Raw genomic sequence first — 9,283 nt, 5'->3', positions numbered from 1 at the left:
CAAGCTACGAAAGGGCATTTGCTTTTGTCAGTTACGTTGTATTTTATGAATTCCATAAATAGTATAATGCAAGCAATCGATGTTATGTCTTTGGTAACATTCGCTAGAGATAATTATTACGGTAACAGTAAAGGTTGAACAACACACAAAACAGAGTTACATCTAAGAAATCAGATGTAACTTTATAGACAAAAATCATTAATGTAGTTTTCGTCATTCTGAATGACGGCAGTTTGCTGTCAAACTAAAAAAAAGTAGGAAAATTAAGAATAGAAAACAAGTCGTAATAAGTCAATATTAAAACAGACTTTTTTCTCCTTATATGCTAATCTTTGAAGAAAATATATTTAATATTTCTATTTATATACATATGAAGGTGAACATATATTTGTAAATGTTAATAAAAATAATATTAGTTTCAAAATTGTTGCTACAAAGGCAGCCAGTTGTAGGATTGGATATGAAGATTGCATCAACCCAAGTGATTAACTGGTACTTAATGCATCAACCCTGAACAAATGAAAGGAAAAGTTGACCTTGGCGGAATTTGAACTCAGAACGTAAAGACGGGCAAAATATCGCAAAGCACCTCGTCCAGCGTGCTAACGATTCTGCCAGCTCGCGGACTTTGATTATAATTAAAAGTAATAATGAGCTTTTGATATAACAGTTTCCAGATCAAAGGCGTCACCGAAACTAATAACAGCAACAACAACAATAAAACCGGTTTCTGATTGGGGCACAAGGCTTACGATTTTGAGGGGAAGGGTAGTTGAAAAATCTCGACCTCAGCACCTAATTACCTCCTTAAGGCCGAAAGGCAAATCTAACCACGACAAGATTCAAACCACTGGAAATTTAATTCTTCTTAAAATGAAGCCTAAAATTTGTGGTGATGAGGTTTAGTCGGTAACATCTACACCAGAATCTTACTGGTACTGTATTCTAAATAAAGATGAAATAAAAAGGAGACCTTAGTTGGATTTGAATTCGGATACTCAGAAAATATGGGTGGCACTTCTCTTGTTTGGTATGGCGTTTTAGTAAATCGCTAACTGGGTCTTTTTGTACCTCCTTGCTGACAAAGATGGGCTCAAATTCCGGTTGTGGTTCCTCTCTCAAAATATTCTAAGTCGACCCTGCAGTTTAAAGTATGGACTTCCCAGACAGCCCCTAACCACTCGCTTAACATAGCTTTATGCACGATCTGGATTACATACGTTGTTTGCTCTTAGTAGGAAACAACAGTAAGAAGCTGGAAATTTAATTGATTCCTAAAGGAAAGTTGGAAGCCTCTGCGAAGATTCTTTATGCTATTTCACATGCATGCGACAGTCCCATAATGGATTTAAAATACGATTATACACCAACACAAGTGCTAGCGATCACAACATACTCCCAGAAAATTCACACCTTTGAAGAAATCCATACGTCCTATCTCTGTGTGGGCTTAGATGTCTACTAATCTGAAGGTAATTACTTCCCTGCCGTTCATCCGTACCAAGGAGATTGGCCATACTTCTACATATAAGAATTTCCGAAATGTCACTACAGCTCTGCCGCCTGATGCTGATAAACCATGGGATGTGTATGCCACATGGCCATCGAACACAGGCACGATTGCACGTGTGTCAGAGATCTTGGTCTCGCTTATGTTAAACATATAAAGAGAAGGATATCTTTGAATATTTGCCTAAGCTTCCAAGATCAAACCGAGCTGACCTTGTTTATCGAAAACCCAGTTTGCTCTAACCTTCTTAAAATCTTAAAGTGGGACTCCACGATAGGCCATTCTAAAGTATTGCTTGGTCCTCTGTTCACCGGGTCTTTAATTTTATAGTGATTTCTTAGTTTCTACATACACCCGTTCACTAATATTTTGATAATGTAGAATTTGCATTCCAGTAGGATATGGATTTGATACATGGAATTTGGTATCAGTTGTAAAGGAATAGAACTAATGTCTGGTTTGCTGATCTGGTATTTCAGCTGATTTGAGCTTTATTTGGAATGTATCGGGAGTATCTAAAAATGAATATGGTCAACCTGCTTCCAGCCATCCTGAAACACTGCCAGCTGCTTTGAAATATGCTTCAAATTTCATCACAACTCAGTAGTGCTATAGGTTAGTTCCGTTTATGCTATAACTTATTTATGCAGTCATTCAGGTAAAATATGGTTGTAACCAAGTTCTCACCGATGTTCCTACAAACTTCCTGTTTGTTCATCGTTGTGAGTGACATGAAATGTAATGACGTAATGTATTTTTGGATGTTCCGTTAGTATATTATAATATTCTGAGATATTAGACATTTGAGAATACTAAGAGGAAGTTATCAATGCTATTGTATATCAATAAAAATACTAGGAATAGATCAGCTAACAACAAAAGCCCATCTTATTTTCATAGAATATTAATTCTGAAACGTACCTGTATTCTGTGTAAGAGTTGAAATGCATAAAAATAACACCAGAGACAATACTAAACTTCACAGCAATACAAATCTGATTTAGTATACATAATTTTATATTCCCAAGAGAGAATGCAGCATACACATTATAAACATGCAGGTGCAATTTGTCGTTGTCATAGAAACAGAAAACTTTTGAAAGAAGAAGAAGAAGAAATTATCATTTAATGGCTATTTTGAAAATTGTGAGATAGATTCTTTCTTTCTTTCTGCAACAAATGATTCTTGAGATGGTGTAAAAATTTCTCATGGATTGTATTCAAGGTGTGGTCTTAGGAGCGAAACTCTTTGAAGGTTTTTTTTTTATGTCATAAACTTGTCAGTATTTTAGCCCGAGATTTGTTATTATTTTTCACTCTGCACTGCAAAGATTATCAAACACATACATCACCTTAAATATTATTCATCTATGTTATGACAACTCGATTAAGCTGAAATTCATCGTAGTACGCTGGGTAACATTCATATTTTATTATTTGAGAAAAGTTCACGTGGGTCTATGTGAATACAAGTCCCAGTTAAAGAACTGTCGTAGTTGCCCCGATGCGCTGTGGATCCTAAGAAATACATATCAAAAATAAAGGCTCAACGTGTCTGGCAGCCAGCCCTTGCGTTTAATAACGCATTGAGAAAAAATCGATAGACTGAGCGCGAAATGCTAAGCGGAAACAATAGGTAGCGATTCACACTATCCACTAAATAGATATCGCTGTACATAGCGGCGATCAGGTTCCTGAAAACTGCTGCTGTGAGGGTTCCAACCAAGTAGAGGGGGTCGACCACATGAAACGCTTTCAACGTAACTAATTTGATCAGACCGACGTCCACGACACTTTCCTTGCCCGTCCATACTATGACGTGTTACCTGAAGTGAAGTTTGTTGATAGATCTCCTTCTGATGGCTCATCACTAAGTGCAAAACCGAACACAAACCCCAAAGTTTTCGTTAACTCTTTGGTTAAAATCTTGAAATCTGCATCAAGTACAGTGATGGAACAAACATTTTTCTGTGATACAACTTGTTCGGGTCCTTTCTGAGAAATGCTACCACACTTTGGCTCACAATTATTGTAGCTATCTGCGACACGCTTGCTTAGTATTGTCGACATATATACGAAGAATTCTTAGAATATTCGGATCTATTTCAGATAACAATCGTTTGCTGTAACATTGTAGCCATCATCGGCTTTTTGTAACACATCATCTTCATTGTCGACAGGTCTTGTAAGCTATCGATGTAGGCAAGGGGAAAGGGGGGGACCCTGTGGTCCGACTCTGAACGTAATTCCCTGCCGAATACATATGCTTCGGATCGAGTATCATATGCTCATCATACTACATCATTGACTGAATTGTAACTTGGTTCATACGTTGTGTTTTGCGTACTCAGAAAGACCAAGTTCATCTTCCACTAACCGGCTCCCTGCTTATGATGCCTTTCTAGATCAACTTTACCGACCACAAATTTGAGTACGGCGCTAATTTAGCTTATGAATGACCTTCGCTATCCGTATCAACTAGCCTACAGGATACCTTATCTAGATTCTATCTGGTGGAGTTGATGAAGTTTCTCTATATCCACAATGACGAAATCGGGAAGACGAGAATGGTGCCTCTCAGTCAGTTGGAAATTGGTGGACAAATTTATGATGGCATTGCGCGCGTTCACAATCTCATCTTGCATAAAATGGCGTATCAATCTCTCACAAGCACTAAAGAGCAAGACATTTCCAACGAAAATATCTGGATGCCAACGATAATCTAGCGAAACCACACGTGTCGGTGCATAGCAAATATGGCAATCGCTACTGATTAGGTGCAGCATCACCTATTTACTCCTTGATTCTGGAAAGTTATCCATATTGTGGGATCCAGATATGTTTCATCATAAAATTCTTAAAGATCCTTTCGTTAATTATCCCTCTAAGAATTAACGCATTCGGTGGGTAAATTTAGTTTCTAACTTGTCGGTGAAGTGTGTTTCGTTGAGTGTGTAGCTACGACATATGTTGTTGTGGTGTAGTCGCTGTGTGTAATGTGTTTATGCATATTTTTCATGGATTCCTTGTATGCATCTATGGTCACGTAGATAAGATTTTATACTCATGTTTTTGTGGGTTTCGATATACATGGGGTTGTTTGCATTTACTAATGTATTGAATGTGGTTGTACTGATATTGTGTGTGATAGTTGATCTGGTGCTGGCGTTACACCACCGAGTATTCTCCCCACTTCAAAACGCCCTTTTTTTTGTTAGTGCATTCTATACTCGCTTCCCTCTTTCTCTCCCTTCCTAAGGGTATAGTTTCCACTTTCATTTTACACCTTCCTACTCCATGTAGGGCACATCTGAGTTATCCGAACGGGAAGTTATATGACCACAAATATACATTTACCAGTTGATGTTGACTATATTGCTTCTTTTGCAGTAGTTTTTGCTATTGTTGCTTTTGTGATTTCATGTTATTTTATGATTCTCCATATGTTGTTGATGTTATAGCTGTAGGGAGGCATGGCGTCAGCTGCAGTAAAGAGCTTCTGCCTTTCATCTTCTGTGGATAAAAATCAGTGGATGATAGACAATGTGACTTTCTGCACTTAGCGACCACAAACGCTACCATGTCACCTAACAGAGTATTCAAATCTAAGATGGTCTCCATGGATGTTAATCTTCCTGCATGAAGAGCTCCATCACTGTATCCGAGCAAATTTGTTCACAATACAATTTTATTTTTCTTCGATGTCCAGCGAAAATGTTGCAACGAACCAGAAGATAGATTTATCCTGTGGCAACTTAACCATCTTTGCCACTCTCAATCTATAAGGATCAGTTCAACGTTTACTAGAGTTATGAAATCCGTCCTAATTTCAGTTTCTGTCCGAAATCTCAAGTTTATCATGTTGAATCTTATTCTTCACTCTATGTATGCTTTGATGCAACATATTGCTTTGTTGCTCTTTCGCAATTTCGTTTTGAACCGCTTTTATTTCACTTTTCTGGACTTCAGTCATGTCCGTTTATATAAATGACTTTCTCTGTGAATCCTGCTCGCTGATACACTTCTAGTTTTGGTTAGAAAATTTGGGAAATCTTTCAGATCATTCGGTGATTGAGTGAGTCTTGTGTGTGAACTGCATCAGCAAATCGTTAACAGTTGGTTTCCTAACTGTGGCTTTGGCCATATAAATAATGTTAGTGTTATTGTGGGGTTTGTTGCTGTTGTGGTTGTTCTTGTTGGTGGTGTTGGTGATGGTGCTGGATGTTGGTAGTTGTTGTAGTGGTGGTAGTGGATGTGGTTTTTTGCTAGTTTTGATAGTATGTTTTTCACTGTCTTTCGTCGTTCTCATTATAATATAAATGTAGCGCTGTTCTTTGCTTTTGTCAACGTTGTCATTGATAACTTTTACTGTTGCTTATTACAGGAATTGTTATGGTGATGACGATGATTGTAATAATGGTAATGGTTGTGGTGATTCTGCTGCTTTGTCTTAAAATTGAGAACTCAGTGTGAAATTCAGTGTTCAAACACGCTTTACCTTCTCCGTCGAAAATGTCGACGTCATGTTCTCAATTGTTAGATGACTAAGTTCAAGAGAAAATTAAGAAATTTCGTCTCGAAAGGGCGGAAAGAAGTCGGGAATATTTATGATCACTTAATAACAATACAAAAGAAATGCTTTTTTTAATACACAGAGTTTTAAAAGCATCAAAACAAATATTTACGAGCGATAAAACAACAAGAACAATCCTGATAATAGATTTGCTTTTCTAATTTTGAGCACAAGACTTGCAGGTTTGACATGAGAGGAAGAGTGTCCCTAGCAGCACCCCAATTAGATGAATCTATCGAACATGAAACGATGAAGACTAAAGTTCACTTCGGTAGCATTTCACAGCAAAGAAATTGTTTCAATGGTCAACAAACAGGTAACAGCAACATAAACAATAACAGCCACAACATCAAAAACAATAAATACAGCAACAAAAACATTAACAATAATAATAAAAATTCACGTATTGGCTGCAAGGGCTTACATAAAATTACATTAAGAGGCATACAACAACATAAAAGACAAAAACAGGACGACACAATGACTTTTACAACGTGTAAACAATACAACAAGAAAAATTAAACAATTTAAATCTCCCAATAATAATAATAATAATAATAATAATAATAATAAAAATTATAATGTACAAAACGAATAAATCTTTCACATTCATATTCAAAAAATGTTGATTTCAAATATTTCCGAATATTTAGCAGCATTGTAAACGAAATAGTTGAAGAAAATAGCTAATACAAATTCTACCTGAATTTTGCAGTCAAGAACAATAAAAATCTAATTTTGTGGTTATCGATAGCGAAACAAATTACTATTGTACAATTACTATTGTCAAAACTGAACATAGAAAATTGCCAAGAAATAATTTGTAAAATGAAAACTAGTAATACCTCCCTAATTCTGTGTCTGGAGAATGGAAGCAATGGGGGACAGATATTAGTAATTATAATCATGTATTGGGACCCATTCCTAAAATATTTCTCGTGTAAACACTAAGTAACATGCTTTTATTTTAATGCAACAACGATGATTAATCTATTAAATGCATTACTCAGCACTTTTACATTAAATAAACGTTACTTGTTTCCGTAAAGTGAGGAAATTGTTATTCAGCACATTTACCTTATAGAAAACGTTACTCGTTTCCACAGAGCGAGGAAATATATTCATTGTTACTCAACACTTTTACATTAAAGGAAACGTTACTCGTTTCCGTAAAGCGATGAAATATATTTGTTAGTCAACACTTTTACATTAAAGAAAACGTTACTCGTTTCCGTAAAGTGAAGAAATATATTTGTTAGTCAACACATTTACATTAACGAAAACGTTATTCGTTTCCGTTAAGCGAGGAAACATTTACATCATTTACATTTGACGGATATTTGTCTTAACACAACGTTTCGGCTGATATACCCTCCAGCTTTCATCAGGTGATGAAGCTGGAGGGTGTGTAAATAATGTACATAATTTCCTCATCTTTTAAATTTAGAACTGAAATAATATATTTATTGTTACTCAACACTTTCACATTAAAGAAAGCGTTACTCGTTTCCGTAAAGCGATGAAACATTTATTGTTACAGAGTGACCTGCAAACGGACTCACAGACGTAATTGAAACCTGAACTGGCTTTGATGTATAATCAAACCAAATCCCCGCACATTTTCTGTGCTCTTAATTTCCCTCGCATGGTCGTCAGGTGACCGTGACAGAAACCACCTGTGAAAAGTGTTGTAGATGGATATCGAAGTAGATAAGAAGCGAACTTCTTAACTACATGCCAAAAGTCTTCTCTACCGTCGTAAGCGACTGGTGAAGTTTCTATAAAATTCTGCTGAAAAACCTGCACAAATAGTTTCTTTATATTGATGAATTATGTGTGTTGAACATTAGCCAACACAGTCCATCAAATGGACATTGTCTGTATAGGTGTGCATGGCTTGCTATGTGTCAGATGTGAAAGAAATAGCAGAGCAATGAAGTGAAATGAAGTGTTTTGCTCAAGGCACAACGCTGTTCGTGAGTAGAAACTGTGATATTTCGATCGTGAACGCAACACACTAAATACAATGCTTTCGACACCTACTGAGGTTACGTATTAATTTAACAGCGATGGAAAAATTACCCCGGCACTGGTCCGGCCACAGTTGCTATTTGAAGAGGGGGTCGCTATTTATAACATCAGCAAAACGTCCAACAGTCCAACATTTCTATCAATATGTCATCTGTACATAGAATTTTCAAAATTAATAAAAACAATAATTCCATTTCCGCATGCTAACATGCAACCACTTGGAGAAAGAAGTCGTCTGCACTTAGAAAGCAATAGCCATTGTTAATGGTATTATAAAACAGCGGAAAAAAAAGTTTTGTGCATTCATTACATATGGAAATATATGCATTAAAATGTAAAGACATGAGTGTTAACCGCTTTAAATGAAATAAAAATGCATGAAAGTTGGTGACGGTTAAAATGTTGCCTGTGTCTGCATAAATAAACTATTGTTTTAATTTTTTCAGATTTTTCTTTAGAATAACACCAGAGAATATTAAGTGAAGTGAAGCAAAACAATTTAAAACTGTCTTAGCAATAATTTTCAAAGACGTTTATGGTAAACAAAAATTAGAGGGAAAAAATTTGACGTATTACTTTTACTATCAGCTTTGAGTATTGAATGAAAAATGCTGGTCAGTTTGATTTTAATACGAAGTGTAGGTATAGAATTTTAAAAAAAGAGGGAGCCTACATTATTCCTTACCCTTAAATACTGTCTAGATCCAAACTAGGAAAAATGGTAAAAGTGTTCCATTCTTTTTTTCTGAATCACTACTACTTCGTAGCTTTCTCTCTGTTATTTTCTAGAATGTATTCTTTTTATTCTACTCTAGGCACAAGGCCCGAAATTTTGGAGGAAGGTGCTAGTCGATGAGATCGACCTCAATACGAAACTGGTACTTAATTTATCGACCCCGAAAGCGTGAAAGGCAAAGTCGACCTCAGCGGGATTTGAACTCAGAATGTGAAGACAGACGAAATAAGAATGTTTTATTTTTTAAAAAATATGTGAAAATTTTATTTCTGTGCAGGCACAGCATCTGTCTATAAAGCTAGATTTGCAACGAAGTGGTTTGGTGTTCAGTTCCACTTTGTGGTACCTTGTGCAATTAGGCAAGTGTTTGCATTATAGTCACGGGTACACACACACATATATATATATATATATATATATATATATATATATA

This window comes from Octopus bimaculoides, chromosome 6 (genome assembly GCF_001194135.2).
Source record: "Octopus bimaculoides isolate UCB-OBI-ISO-001 chromosome 6, ASM119413v2, whole genome shotgun sequence".
Lineage (NCBI taxonomy): Eukaryota > Metazoa > Mollusca > Cephalopoda > Octopoda > Octopodidae > Octopus > Octopus bimaculoides.
The sequence above is the reverse complement of the archived record's forward strand: the minus strand, read 5'-3'. Positions refer to the sequence as shown.